The following is a 16414-nucleotide window of genomic DNA, read 5'->3' on the forward strand; positions in this document are numbered from 1 at the left end:
TTTCTAGTACATCTGATGTAGGATTTGCTACTGGTACTGTACTTGTAACAAGGCTATCTGACTCATCAGAAATAATCAATTCAGTCCAACTTTCAATTTCTTCCACATCTGTAGGTAAAATATGATCAATGTGAACAAACCTAACGTTTCCATGATTAAACATCTTGACCAAATATATGCAAGGGACACAGATCTTCATTACTCTTTCTGGTAACGACTTCAACCATTTATGGTGATGGTTCTTCACTCTCACCTTCTGGTTTAATTTCACACTTCTCTCTTTTACTCTACCTCTATCATGATTCTCTTTCTGCCTTGATTGTTTCTCTTCTACGGACTGTGCCAAGTTTGGTTTTAAAAAACGAGAACCTAGTTCATGGCTGTCATTTGAGAAACAACTCTGCTGGTGTTCAACCAGTAGTATGAGGAGTATTACGATAAGTAATTAGAAAATTAGCCAATTTTTGGTTCAACGACAACAGCCATTTCCTCGGATTTGGATCCACATTTGCTTGATGAGGGCACGTTTTACAAATTGTACTGTGCTCTCTCCTGCACCATTTGAAGCAGGGTGTGTTATTATATGTAAACCTATAAATACCTTGTTTAACCACCAGAGGGCTCATCCCCTGGAGTCCCAAGGGATCCCACAACCCCTTGGGAGCACCTGTACATAAGGAGGCCTCACAGGCTGGAGACGTACTCTGGAGACCTGTAATGAAGAAATATGGTCACACCTTACTTTGAGCTCACATTATCTGGTCAGATTCTTTATTCAAGACATAACAACTGGCGACGAGATACAGATGACGAACCCCACTGCACTGATGCAGAGAACAGTGGGCATCCTGGAGAAATTTTCAGAGGGAGATGATTGGGAAACCTTCGTAGAGTGACTCGACCAATACTTCGTGGTTAACGAGCTGGAAGGAGAAGCAAATCTTGCCAAATGAAGGGCGATCATCCTCACCACTTGCGGGGCACCAACGTATGACGTCATGAAAAATCTGCTCGCTCCAGCGAAACCCACAGAGAAGTCGCATAATGATTTGTGCACACTGGTCCGGGTGCATCTAAACTGGAAGGAAAGCGTTCTGATGGTGAGGTATAGGTCCTACACGTACAAGAGGTCTGAAGGCCAGGAAGTGGCGAGCTACGTCGCTGAGCTAAGGCGCCTTGCAGGACATTGCGATTTGAATGACACTTGGAGCACATGCTCAGGAACTTCTTTGTATTTGGCATTGGCCATGAAGTAATACTTCGCAAACTTTTGATTGTAGAGACCCCAACCTTGAGTAAAGCCATAGCGATAGCCCAGGCATTTATTGCCACCAGTGACAATAACAAACAAATCCCTCAGCACACGAGTGCTGCTGCAAGTACTGTGATGTAAGGGGAGCTTGGGGTGTGGGTTCGAATTCACACCACCCCTGGGGTTCTGTACGTGCGATTTATGAGGATGGGTGAGTAATGAGGCACCAGACACAGTGGGTGAGTACAAAATGGCTAATTTTGTTTATTTAGAATAGTAAACACCAAGATAGAGGGCATAGGAAGAGGTCATAAATAGCAGTAATGGCACAATCTCACTCAACAACACGAAAAATCTCGCAACAAGGGAAGGGGAAAATAAGAGGTTAAAACATTCCACTCACACACAACCCCACCTCCCACTTCCACCCTTTTTACCAATTTCTATCCTAAATTGAGTCTGTGACAGGGTTTGGGCTATACTCACAATCCTATCAAATCCGGGGCTCTGGGGGCACTTACTTCAGCTCGGGATCCCTCTGGGGTGGGTTCTACGTTGTTGGTCGGTTCGGTTTTCCTCCGCGATGTTGCGTTGGTTTCTTCTCTTTGCCTTTCTGTTGGCTCCTAAGCAAAAAGCTGCTGGAGTTAAGCACACCTTCCCCAGAGCGAGGGCCCTGTGAAAAGCTGACTCCACTCCCAAAAGCTGACTCCAACCTCCAACCTCTGGTTGGTTTCCTTGCTCAGCTCAGCTGTGGGAAGTCACTGCCACTGCCTGCTGGTTCTCAGTCTCGGTGGCTTCGTCTGCGGAACTGCTGCTTCTTCCTCTGGTGGAGCGAGAGCGAGAGGGAGAGAGAGTTCTCTCTAGATACAAGCTGCAAGCTGCCAGCTCCAAGCTCCAAGCTCTCCAACTGCTTCCACACCCTGCTGCTTCTACACCCCCGGTGGTTCTGTAGGTCCTATAACCAATTTAGTTCTGGCCTTTTTCGCGCTCAAACTCAGTTGGTGGTCCATTGTGTAAGTTTGGCAGGGAGGTAGCTTTGAATATTTAATCAGAAGATGTCACAGGTACAGATAGGTGTGAGGACAGGGGTATTGTTTCAGTGCACATTGGTGCCTAAAAGTCTGCTGGTCCTTTGTTACAGTCCTGGGAGTTAATTGATTTGGGCCTCCCCTTTGATGGGCCATTACTGCAGTGATCTCAGGGCTATTGTCCACTGTCCATATTAATTAGGTCGATAATGGTCCACATTCATAATTTGATTAGGGAGGAGTCATATTTTCAAACTGGGTCAGGTAGTCCCTATTGGTTGAGGATTTCCCCGCTTCAGGCCAGACTCGACCCCTGATTGGCCTGCCAGAATGCACTTTTCCCCCATTGGCCAGTGCCTCTGTCTCGCTTGTGAGCCAGACTCTACAATGTCTGTATCCACCCACACGTTTCCCAGCCTGCCTGGTCTGAGGGTTTGGTGGTCAAAAAATATTCATTTAAAATGAATAGAACGATCCCATGTTAGTTTTCTTGTCCTTCGGTGTTTCAATAAAATGTGGCCGTACATTTTCGAACCTTACACTCCCCCATTAAAACATTCTGTCTCACGGTGTTTTTAAAATGTGACGCAAAACCTTTTCCCTCTCACAGAGCCAATCTTCCCCAAATCTTACCTAAACCCACAATAAAACATTAAAATATACCAATGGTATTCATACATTTGGAATCAATAGAAAATTGAAAATGTAAAAATGCTTCTCAACCAATACCCTTCACCAAAATCATAATAGAAACATAGAAACATAGAAAATAGGTGCAGGAATCAGCCATTTGGCCCTTTGAGTCTGCACTGCCATTCAATGAGTTCATGGCTGAACATGCAACTTCAGTACCCCATTCCTGCTTTCTTGCCATACCCCTTGACCCCCCTAGTAGTAAGGACTACATCTAGCTCCTTTTTGAATATATTTAGTGAATTGGCCTCAACAACTTTCTGTGGTAGAGAATTCCACAGGTTCACCACTCTCTGGGTGAAGAAGTTTCTCCTCATCTCGGACTTAAATGGCTTACCCCTCATCCTTAGACTGTGTCCCCTGGTTCTGGACTTCCCCAACATTGGGAACATTCTTCCTGCATCTAACCTGTCTAAACCCGTCAGAATTTTAAACGTTTCTATGAGATCCCCTCTCATTCTTCTGAACTCCAGTGAATACAAGCCCAGTTGATCCAGTCTTTCTTGATATGTCAGTCCTGCCATCCTGAATCAGTCTGGTAAACCTTCGCTGCACTCCCTCAACAGCAAGAATGTCCTTCCTCAAGCTAGGAGACCAAAACTGTACACAGTACTCCAGGTGTGGCCTCACCAAGGCCCAGTACAACTGTAGTAACACCTCCCTGCCCCTGTGCTCACATCCCCTCGCTATGAAGGCCAACATGCCATTTGCCTATTTAACCGCCTGCTGTACCTGCATGCCAACCTTCAATGACTGATGTACCATGACACCCAGGTCTTGTTGCATCTCCCCTTTTCCTAATCTGCCACCATTCAGATAATAGTCTGTCTCTCTGTTTTTACAACCAAAGTGGATAACCTCACATTTATCCACATTATACTTCATCTGCCATGCATTTGCCCACTCACCTAACCTATCCAAATCACTCTGCAGCCTCATAGCATCCTCCTCGCAGCTCACACTGCCACCCAACTTAGTGTCATCCGCAAATTTGGAGATACTACATTTAATCCCCTCGTCTAAATCATTAATGTATAACGTAAACAGCTGGGGCCCCAGCACAGAACCTTGCGATACCCCACTAGTCACTGCCTGCCATTCTGAAAAGTACCCATTTACTCCTGCTCTTTGCTTCCTGTCTGCCAAGCAGTTCTCAATCCACGTCAGCACACTACCCCCAATCCCATGTGCTTTAACTTTGCACATTAATCTCTTGTGTGGGACTTTGTCAAAAGCCTTCTGAAAGTCCAAATACACCACATCAACTGGTTCTCCCTTGTCCACTCTACTTGAAACATCCTCAAAAAATTCCAGAAGATTTGTCAAGCATGATTTCCCTTTCGCAAATCCATGCTGACTTGGACCTATCATGTCAGCTCTTTCCAAATGCACTGCTATGGCATCCTTAAAAAATTGATTCCATCATTTTACCCACTACCGATGTCTATAATTCCCTGTTTTCTCTCTCTCTCCTTTTTTAAAAAGTAGTACATAGTATCACACATCATAGTTTTACAGATAGGGAGGTACGGACCTTTTTCAAGGTACAGACTTTTCTTTACAGTGCAATATATTCGGCTCATACAATCAGTCCCGTCATACTGCATGGACTTTGCTAGCCCTCCCTTTTCATTTGCCCTTTGACTTGGCCTCCCGCATAGCCTTCTCATTTTTAAACGACGGCCCTTTCTCCTAGGCTGGCAGCGGATCACCAGCAAATCGGCTACGCTGATCAGCTGTGCCACTACCAGGGCGTGAGAGAGGATGCGGTCCCGGGCCGGGACCTCTACGTCCAACTCCCAATCCCACCAGGGCCTTGAATTTAAGTCAGCTATCTGGGCTCCCATTTTTACTGTTTTTTTGTTGTAGGGTGAAATACTGTCTCTGGGATTTTTGTGCTGCTTTGAACTGATCTGTCAGGTGCTCTGGTAAAAATGGAATGTGGTATCCGAAATGTGCTACATAATTGTCCATGCTATTAATCATTGATGTCCCGGTGTTGAAACCGGTTAAAACATCCTTCCAGATCCCTCTTCTGTGACTTTTCGGTTTGATGTTGTCTTTGGGTTGTAGACGGTACAGCAAAGTCTTATTCAAATAGCCAAAATCAAGCCTGTAGAATGTCCTGAACATTTCTCGAAGGAGAGCCTGGTGGAGGCGTTCTGTCTCTTTTGGGACCACTCAGGTAGGTGCACCTCGGTAAGGTTTAGGATGACGGAGGCCATGGCGTAGTGGACCCCCTGGTACAGCAGCTTGTCCGTGGGAACCAAAACCAAACCGTTCTCTGGTCCCTGGGTGGTGGTAGGGCATCTGTCTGTGTCAGTTGGTTCGGTCGGGGCTGTGGGCAGGGGCTGTCTGGGGTGTGCACTTAACTCGGTGAAGTGGATGGAGCCGGTGTGGCTTACTATGCATGCGACCATGCTCCGGTCCCATCCCATCCCCTTCATCCCGCCACTGTCGGGAGAATGCTATGGAGATGCCTGACGGGCATATCTTCTCTGATCCCCACATGCACACATACACTCCTAACTCCGTCTCCCACCATTTATCCCAACACACACTCACTCCCCGCTGAGTGCCCATGATGGTCCGGTGGGTGCTGTTGTCCAGTCTCTCCCAATCTGCTGTCGGGTTACCCATGTCCTTGCTCAGCTCCCTGAGCCACCACCACATTCCCACTGGGATGTGCCCCTTACAGATCAGACGAACCCTCTTCCCAACCACTACCCTAACCCGGGATACGGTCACCTCAATGTTGGGGCAGGAGACTGATGCTTCCCCATACGTGACCCCGGGGTGGCTGGAGTATCGAGTGGAATTGGACCCCAACCACCATGGCCACCTTCCCCTGTGGGTATATATTGCGGTCCCCTCTACCCCTGGGGTCCCTTCTCCTGTGGTGACAGTCGGTGCCTGCCCCCCCTGAGCATCCAAAAATAATGGCTTCTTCAGTCTCTCCCCGGTAGCCGATGCACATTCTGATGTAGGTGCACAGGAGCAGGATTTTCCTCATCTCTGGTTCCTCTTCTGAAAGACAAAACCTCATTTGGTTCAAAAACCCTGAGCCCCCTGTCTCATCCCTCCCCCATTTTCCACTCTGTCTACACCTCACAGTACCCCCTGCACGGGTTTAAATTGTGTGTGCCTATCGGTCTGACTGCAAACGGCAATTTTACTGTGGAAGTCAAGGGGTTTCAACTAATAAACACTTGAAACAACAAACAAACCTTACACAAAAGAGGAAGTGAAAGAAAAAAAGAAGTCCAGGCTCCCTATCCTATTGGCTTAAAAGCCTCACTGTTATACTCCCTATATTACAGAGGCCACTTGAGCTCCACGACACTAGAGAAATCTTTATATATATCTGTACACACCTATTGCTCTCCTTTTTAACCTGCTTGCCACCCTTCCCGGGTGGCTGTGCTAATCCCTGGGACGCTCCTTGGTTTTCCTTTTATGCGGGGGAATGTAGGGGGGGGACCACCTCTCCTTTGGCCTCTTGGGCCGGACCGACCTCCACAGCCCCTCTGTCTCCCCTGCCAAGGTGTCCCCCGAGCTTCGGGTGCTGCTTACTGGGCTGGTACAGCCCCTCACCCCCTCCAGGGATGGCTCACTGCCCTTGGGAGCAAAGAAAATTCCCCCGGCAGGCTCCTCACAGGATACTCCCGTATCCTCTGGGGGCTTTGGGTTATACAAGGGTTCCACCCGAAACCACTCACAGCTGATACTCTCACAGCGTTTCCTCTGTTCTTCTCGGGACCACTCACTGCTGGGACCCGCCGCCACCCTCTCTCCTGCTGGCTCTGGGCTGTCTGCACCAAAAGCTAGGCTATCCCCCACAGGCTCCTCACTGTCGGCGGCCCCTTCCTCCGGTACAACCCCTTCCCCGTAAGGAGACTCTCGTTCTTCCAGAGACCACTCACTGCTGGGACCCGCTGCCACCTCGCTTGCAGGCTCTGGGCTGTCCGCACCGAAGGCTAGGTTAGCCCCGACAGGCTCCTCACTGTTGGCGGCCCCTGTCTCCGGTACAACCCCTTCCCCATCAGGAGACCTTGGCTGCGAGGTCACGTCCAGTGACTGGCTGCCTGCCCTGCGTGGCCCGTTTCCCCTAGTACCTCTCGGGAAAGTAAAACAGGCTGCTAGGGACGGTGGCACCCTTGGGTCCGAGCGGATCTCCTAACGGGTGGAGGTGAGTCTTCGTCCCATATGTAAGGTGGGAATCCCCCTTCCTGTGGGTCCCAAATCTGTGGGTAGTTTGTATCTGTGAAGCCACTCACTGCTCCTTGTGGTGGGATCGGTGGGGCTGCAGTGGTGGGCTGGGGGCCTGGGCTTCCCTTTGGGATTATCCCTCTGGGCTGTCCTTTCCCACGAGGTTTTGCCTTGTTGGGGTTAAACAGTTTACATTGGTTAATGTGAAACCATTTAACCCGGCGGGGCATCTTGACCGCGTCTACCATGGGGCTTGCCTTGTCGACAATGCTGTAAGGCCCCATGTATAGTGGCTCAAAGACTCCCACCCTGGCAAAGTTTCAGACCATGACCTGGTTCCCCACCTGCCACTCGTGGTGTTTGCTCGGTTCCAGCAGCAATCGGTTGGTCTGATGCTGCTTCCCCATGTTAGTGGCCGCCTGCCAGTGAATCTGCTTGAGGTGCTCCAACAGGCTCTTGGTAAAGCGGTCCCTATTCACCTCGATTACCTGAGCTTCCGTTAGGACCGGGGCAAGTACATGGGTGGGGGTTCGCATGGCTCTTCCAGTCATGAGCTCGTATGGGGAATATCCCTTGCTTTTTGACTGGCTGGCCCGGATTCCCATCAAAACCAGGGGCAACCTCTTCACCCACCTCTGCAGGGAATCCCCAGTCTCCTTCCTGAGTTTTTCTTTCAAGGTCCTATACATATGCTCCACTAGCCCCGAGGACTGGGGGTTGTAAGCGACATGCCACTTCCCCTCAATCCCCAGCACCTTGAGGGTTGCCTGCATGACCTGTCCCGTGAAGTGGCTCCCCCGGTCGGATTCCACGTACTGTGGAAGTCCCCACCTGGAGAACACCTCCCTAACCAATATTCTGGCGGTCCCCACTGCTGTGGCTGTTAGGCAAGGAAAGGCTTCAACCCACTTTGTGAAAGTGTCCACCAAAACCAGGCAGTACCGGTACCCTCCCTTAGCCACAGGTAGGGGCCCTATGTAATCGATTTGTATCGATTGCCATGGTCCCTCTACCCTCCTTGCGTGTCCTAGAGACACCTTTCTTTTCTGGGGATCTGAATTATTGGTTGCACAGACAAGACAGTTTGCGCAAAATTCACGAGTGTCTTCCCGGAGCTGGGGCCACCACCCGACCTGTTCCACCCGTTGCCAGGTGACCTCCGGTCCGGGGTGTCCAGCTCCAGGGCCAGCGTGGGCCAGCTGAAGGAACTCCCTCTGGTGCTGCTGGGGCACTATCCACTGCTCTCCTTTAAACAATATCTTCTCTCTAACATGGATGCCTGTGCCTCTGTACGGTCCTTCGACCTTTTCTCCCGCAGTCAGCTTGTCCATGAGGGACTTGAGGACGGGATCTCGTGCCTGTACCTGCTGGAGGTCCGGGGCCAAAGCCACCCCTGCGCTCCCTTGTGTCCCCTTTCCGCCCCGGATAGCTGCTGTGGGGCCTGCCTCGAGCGGGTTCCACTTGGTTCCTGTTCGGGCTCCCTCTTTGGCCAGTTGATCTGGCTTTTGGTTCCCTGCAGCCCTGGGCTCATGTTTGTAACGGGCCTTCACTTTGTGAATGCAAATATCTGCCCTGGTCCCTACTGCCTGCATGATGTGCTGCAGTAGGAGTTTTATGGCCAGGGGCTTACCGTCTGCAGATGTATACCCGCGACGGGACCAGATGGCTAGGTACTCTGTGCAGGCGTTGCAGGTGAACATACTATCTGAACAGATAGTATAGGGCCATGGGAATTCGTCGGGGTGGGTGACGACATACATGACTGCCGACAGTTCAGCCTGCTGGGCGCTCATGGTGGTTGGGAGCTTTATGGCCCTGGCAATGCCTGCCTGGGGATCATAAATCCCACACCATGTGAGCCTTTCCCCCGCCACCACCGTGCTGGACCCGTCAACATAGATCTCCCGGCTGTGGGGATGGATCCCTGCCCGGAGCCCTATGTCCACGTCCCAGACCCCCTCAACGGAGCAACGGTGGGCTTTCCCAGGGTACAGCATGTTGGTTGCCAGTTGGGGTTCACACATCCCTTTTACTCTCAAATCCACCTGTGAGAGCAGGAGGGTCCAACGAGCAATGCGTGCGCTGTTCACTGTCCCATCCTTAATTCTCCCATCCAGCAGCATCTGAGTGGGGGTGTGATGAGTGAGGAGGGTGATTGGGGACACTCCTGTAAACACCTGCGACCGCGTCACAGCCCAGTGGGTGGCCAACAGATGCCTTTCACAGTTTGAGTAACCCCTCTCAATCTCAGTGAGGACCCTGGAGGAGTAGACCACCGGCCTCAGCTGGCAGTGCCGCTGTTGCATCAGCACAGCACTTAAGCTATCCCCGCTGGCTGCTACCTCCAGGAAAAATTCCTTGCCCTCATCTACCGCTCCCAGGGCCAGAGCTTTCTGCAGGTCTCCCTTGAGGCGGGTAAACGCTGCATCACAGTCCTCATCCCACTCGCATTCCACGCCTTTGCACAGGAGCCGGAGTAGGGGGGCTGCAATCGCTGCGTAATCCTCAATGAAGTCCCTGCAGTAACTGGTCAGACCCAGGAACAACCTCACCCCTGTAACTGTAGTCGGAGCCAGTAACTACTGAACTACCCTCCTCTTAGCCTCATCAATGGCTCTCTCCCCTGCCCGCACAGTCAGCCCCAGGAATTTTACCTCTGTCTGGCCGATCTGTGCCCTCTTAGGGTTTACTTTACAACCCTCCTCGTGCAGCAGTCCCAACAGCTCTGCCAGCAGGGGACCGTGCTCTTCCTCCGAATCGGAGAATAGCAGGAGGTTGTCCACGTACTGGACTAGCTGTCTGGGTCTGCTGAACTCTTTCAGGCAGTTGGCCATACACTGATGAAAAATGCTCGGACTGTTGTGAAAGCCCTGGGGTAGACAGCTCCAGGTATACTGCTGACCTTTGAATGTAAAGGTGAATTTGTACTGGTCCTCCCACCGCAGCGGGATGGACCAGAACCCATTCGAGATGTCCAGCACCGTAAAGACGGTTGCGGACGCGGGGATGGCTGTGACGAGGTCGGCTACAGCTGCCACTGTGGGCGCACAGGCAGGGATATTTTTATTGAGGACTCGGTAGTCCACTGTGGCCCTCCAAGAATTGTCCGTTTTCCTAACCGGTCAAAGTGGAGAGTTCACATGTGTGGCTATTGGTCTCAACACTCCCTGTCTGACTAGAGAGCCCAATGTGACCTCTAGGTCTGCCTCAGCCTCCCTGGGAAAATTATACTGCTTCTGGGGCTTAGACATGGGGTCGCCATCGACTCTGACCTCGACCCCATTTACCCGTCCACAGTCGTGCTTATGCCTGGCAAATGCTGCCAGGTTGGCCCGCACAAAAGCCTGATAGATCATCGGGGTGCCGTCTACCAGAGCGCCGAGGTCATATCCCTCCTTCGGCTTTACAGTGCAGAGGGAACCATTCCCATGCTTCCCCTGGATGACTGCTGTACTTTCCCCCTCCCCAGTGTCAGCTGTGCCCCACAGACAGTGGTTCCTCAGGTCGACCAGAATTTTCTGGCCGCTGAGGAAATCTGCCCCTAGGATGCCTTTCCCCACTCCCTCCCACGGCAGTAGGACAAATTTCCACATGGTGTGGAGGGTGCCTATGTGTATCTACAGTGGTTTGGAGAAGAAGCCCTCGCGTTCTTCTCCAGTGAAGCTGGTTAGGCAGTAGGGGATCCCATTGGATAGGGGTGAGGTGGTCGGGTCGTCTACATGAACCAGAGTGCACGAGGCCCCTGTGTCCAGCAGATACTCCCCCCGGACCCCTCAGCCCCCATCATGACACGTGGTCTGTTCCACGTATCATAGGTGACCAGGCAGAGGTACACAGGTTCCTCGGGGTCTAGTCATTGGGGGGTGTTGGTCTGGGCCTGAGGGACTTCTCCCCCGGTCACAGCTGCGACCTTCCCAGTCTGGGTAAAGAGTGCCTGCAGAGCCTCGAGGAGACCCTCGAGTGGGGCGGCAGGGCTGGGCACAGCTGGCTTGGGAGCGCTTGTGGCCGCGGGGACTGGGGCTGAGGTTGGGGCCTGTGGACCTCTCTTTTCCTGCCTCGGATCCCGGCATTCCCTTCTCATGTGCCCTGTCTTCCCGCACCCGTAGCAAAGCACCTCTCTGCCTGCCTGCCAATTCCCTTCTTGTCTCCATTCTCTCTTATCAGAGCCGGGGCAGATCCCACACACCTTCCCCTTGGTGGGTTTCTCCCCCCCCCGATTCTGCCATTGTGAAAAGAGAGGGTCAGCTGCCTCAGCACCATCTTCTCTGTGGCTTAGGGGTCTCTGAAATTGAACCACAGGTTGGCCTGGGCGCGCAACTCCGATAGGCTGTTTGCTACCAGTGCACGCAGCCAGCGACCATGTTGATGTGCATCCAGCTGGGTTCGGTCCAAATTCCCCCAACTGGCTTCCTCATACACTGGCCACAGTCGATCAGCAAACGCCTGGGGGGTCTCCCCGGGTCTCTGAACAGTGGCCTGTACCCGGTCGAACGGACATCTGTCGTTCAACCCCATGGCCTCCAGGATATCCTCCTGGAGAGCGGCCTCTGTTGGCTGACCCCTCTTGCTCTCAGCAGAGAGAGCCTGCCACACGGCTGGGTCCAGTGAGAACAGGAGCAGTTTGCTCCGTTCGGCCTCATCGCAGTCATTTATGTCTCCTTCCTGCTCTGCTTCCATAAAGTGGACAGAGGGGTCTCCTTTTCAGGTAAGTTTATTCACATGGGCCACCATCTGCCGCAGCTGGGTTGCACTGTGGGGAAGCACGTACTGGTTCTGTAGGGGACCCTCAGCCTGACCCACTGCGGTGGTCCGAATCTACTCTGCCTGATGGGGCACATTGAGCTGGTCCCGGAGGTTTAGATTCCAGCATCTCACCCTGCCTCTCCTTCGGGATCCCTAATGGGGCTGTGGGAGAGGGCCTGTAGGATTCTTCCTCCCCACAGCCTGTTTCACTATGCTCCTCCTTCCGCACCTCGGCTGGGCTGATAAGGCACACCACTCCTTCACTGGGTGCCTTGCTTTCAGCCCAGCCAAGGGCTTTTGCCTCAGCCATGGCCAGAGCTTTGGTGTCGGGCCGGGTGGGGATTCGAGTCTCAAGCAATTCCAGAGCTTTTGCTCCGGCTAGAACAAGGGCTGCTTTGGCTTCAGCCAGAGCCAGGGTGAGCCGATCAATTTGTTCCTGAAAGGATCGATGATCCACCTCTGCCCTGCTGTGGCACGCCTGAAGTGCAGCCTGTAGCTGGAGACTCTTACCCTCTCTCCCAACCTTCCCTGGTTCTGAGCCTGGGCAAGTTCCTCCTGCAGTCTCCTGACGTAACCTTTTCCCTCAGTTACCTGGGATTGAAGGTAATCCCTGTGGTTGCGATAGCTTTCTACATCCCTCTTCCATTCCTGCTTCTCCCACTTTAAATCCTGATCTAGCTTTTCCTTTTCTTTGCTGGTCTTTACTAGTTCCTCTCTCTGCTCAGCTAACTCTGTCTGCAGGATGTCTACCTGCCTTTCCAAGACCTGTATTTGTTTCCAAAAGCAAATCAGTCCTACTGCCTTTTCCACTGATCTTTTATGATCTTTACTCTGGGTCCACCTGGCTGCTGCGATCTCAGGCCGTTCAGCCCTCAGCAGCGCCTGCACCCACTTCCTTGAGCAGTTTATCCTTGCTGTTACATACCTAGCAATCCTATCCTCCATTTTATACTCCTCTTCACCAAGACTGACTGTCTCTTCACCCTCACTCAACGCACGTCCCATCTGGGGTGCCATTGTAAGGGAAGCTTGGGGTGTGGGTTCGAATCCACACCCTCCCTGGGGTTCTGTACGTGCGATTTATGAGGATGGGTGAGTAATGAGGCACCAGACACAGTGGGTAAGAGTACAAAATGGCGAATGTTGTTTATTTAGAATAGTAAACACCAAGATAGAGGGCAGAGGAAGAGGTCATAAATAGCAGTAATGGCACAATCTCACTCAACAACACGAAAATTCTCGCAACAGGGAAGGGGAAAATAAAAGGTTAAAACATTCCACTCACACACAACCACACCTCCCACTTCCAACCTTCTTACCAATTCCTTTCCTAAATTGAGTCTGTGACAGGATTTGGGCCATACTCACAATCCTATCAACTCCGGGGTTCTGGGGGCACTTATTTCAGCTCGGAGTCCCTCTTGGGTGGGTTCTACGTTGTTGGTCGGTTCGGTTTTCCTCCTCGATATTGCGTTGGTTTCTTCTCTTTGCCTTTCGGTTGGCTCCTAAGCAAAAAGCTGCTGGAGTTAAGCACACCTTCCCCAGAGCGAGGGCCCTGTGAAAAGCTGACTCAACTCCCAACAGCTGACTCCAACCTCCAACCTCTGGTTGGTTTCCTTGCTCAGCTCAGCAGTGGGAAGTCACTGCCACTGCCTGCTGGTTTTCAGTCTCGGTGGCTTCGTCTGCGGAACTGCTGCTTCTTCCTCTGGTGGAGCGAGAGCGAGAGGGAGAGAGAGCTCTCTCTCGATACAAACTGCAAGCTGCCAGCTCCAAGCTCCAAACTCTCCAACTGCTTCCACACCCTGCTGCTTCTACACCCCCAGTGGTTCTGTAGGTCCTATAACCAATTTAGTTCTGGCCTTTTTCGCACTCAAACTCAGTTGGTGGTCCATTGTGTAATTTTGGGCGGGGAGGTAGCTTTGAATATTTAATCAGAAGATGTCACAGGTACAGATAGGTGTGAGGACAGGGGTATTGTTTCAGTGCACATTGGTGCCTAAAAGTCTGCTGGTCCTTTGTTACAGTCCTGGGAGTCAATTGGTTTGGGCCTCCCCTTTAATGGGCCATTACTGCAGTGATCTCAGGGCTATTGTCCACTGTCCATATTAATTAGGTAGATAATGGTCCACATTCATAATTTGATTAGGGATGAGTCATATTTTCAAACCGGGCCGGGTAGTCCCTATTGGTTGAGGATTTCCCCGCTTCAGGCCCGACTCAACCCCTGATTGGCCTGCCAGAATGCACTTTTCCCCCATTGGCCAGTGCCTCTGTCACGCTTGTGAGCCAGACTCCACAATGTCTCTATCTGCCCACACGTTTCCCAGCCTACCTGGTCTGAGGGTTTGGTGGCCAAAAAATGTTCATTTAAAATGAACAGAACGATCCCATGTTAGTTTTCTTGTCCTTAGGGTGTTTGCATAAAATGCGGCAGTGGATTTTCGAAGCTTACAGTGAACAAAGTAATGATCTTTTCCAATCGTAACATACAGGGCAGGCCTCACATGCCTGCAGCTGCACGTCCACAGATGTCTCAGAGTCCATCATCAAGGGTGGTGAATGCAAGGCCATAAACACCTTGTTGGGGCTGCTGGGGTGATCATCGTTTCCATTCATGCCGCTTCAAAAGATACGTTTTCAAAGGCTGTGGAACAATGGGACATCTCCAACCTATGTGCAGCCGAGCTGCTAATCCTGCAAACCACCCTGTTCCAAGGAGGACTGATCCACGACAGAGCCTCAGGCTGAGGAGGCAGAGATATGTGGGTTGCACATATTTACCACAAAATGTCCTCCGATAACGCTGAAGGTTGACTTAAATATAGTTCCCATATCAATGGAGCTGGACACAGGCACGAGCCAGTCCATAATGAGCAAAAAGACTTTCAATAAATTGTGGTGCAGCAAGGCCTCAAGGCCAGTCCTGACTCCCATTTGGACTAAACTGAGAACGTACACATAAGAACATAAGAATTAGGAACAAGAGTAGGCCATCTAGCCCCTCGAGCCTGCTCCGCCATTCAACATGATCATGGCTGATCTGGCCGTGGACTCAGCTCCACTTAACCCGCCTGCTCCTCATAACCCTTAATTCCCTTATTGGTTAAAAATCTATCTATCTGTGATTTGAATACATTCAATGAGCTAGCCTCAACTGCTTCTTGGGCAGAGAATTCCACAGATTCACAACGCTCTGGGAGAAGAAATTCATTCTCAACTCGGTTTTAAATTGGCTCCCCCATATTTTGAGGCTGTGCACCCTAGTTCTAGTCTCCCCGACCAGTGGAAACAACCTCTCTGCCTCTATCTTGTCTATCCCTTTCATTATTTTAAATGTTTCTTTAAGATCACCCCTCATCCTTCTGAACTCCAACGAGTAAAGACCCAGTCTACTCAATCTATCATCATAAGGTAACTCCCTCATCTCCGGAATCAGACTAGTGAATCGTCTCTGTACCCCCTCCAAAGCGAATATATCCTTCCTTAAGTAAGGTGACCAAAACTGCACACAGTACTCCAGGTGCAGCCTCACCAATACCCTGTACAGTTGCAGCAGGACCTCCCTGCTTTTGTACTCCATCCCTCTCGCAATGAAGGCCAACATTCCATTCGCCTTCCTGATTACCTGCTGCACCTGCAAACTAACTTTTTGGGGATTCATGCACAAGGACCCCCAGGTCCCTCTGCACCGCAGCATGTTGTAATTTCTCCCTATTCAAATAATATTCCCTTTTCCTGTTTTGTTCCAAGGTGGATGACCTCACATTTTCCGACATTGTATTCCATCTGCCAAACCTTAGCCCATTCGCTTAACATATCTAAATCTCTTTGCAGCCTCTCTGTGTCCTCTACACAACCCGCTTTCCCACTAATCTTTGTGTCATCTGCAAATTTTGTTACATACACTCTGTCCCCTCTTCCAGATCATCTATGTATATTGTAAACAGTTGTGGTCCCAGCACCGATCCCTGTGGCACACCACTAACCACCGATTTCCAACCCGAAAAGGACCCATTTATCCCGACTCTCTGCTTTCTGTTCGCCAGCCAATTCTCGATCCATGCTAATACATTTCCTCTGACTCCGCTTACCTTTATCTTCTGCAGTAACCTTTTGTGTGACACCTTATCGAATGCCTTTTGGAAATCTAAATACACCACATCCATCGGTACACCTCTATCCACCATGCTCGTTATATCCTCAAAGAATTCCAGTAAATTAGTTAAACATGATTTCCCCTTCATTAATCCATGTTGCGTCTGCTTGATTGCACTATTCCTATCTAGATGTCCCGCTATTTCTTCCTTACTGATAGTTTCTAGCATTTTCCCCACTACAGATGTTAAACTAACCGGCCTATAGTTACCTGCCTTTTGTCTGCCCCCTTTTTTAAACAGAGGCGTTACATTAGCAGCTTTCCAATCCGCTGGTACCTCCCCAGAGTCGAGAGAATTTTGATAGATTATAACGAATGCATCTGCTATAACTT

This window comes from Pristiophorus japonicus, chromosome 4 (assembly GCF_044704955.1).
Source record: "Pristiophorus japonicus isolate sPriJap1 chromosome 4, sPriJap1.hap1, whole genome shotgun sequence".
Lineage (NCBI taxonomy): Eukaryota > Metazoa > Chordata > Chondrichthyes > Pristiophoridae > Pristiophorus > Pristiophorus japonicus.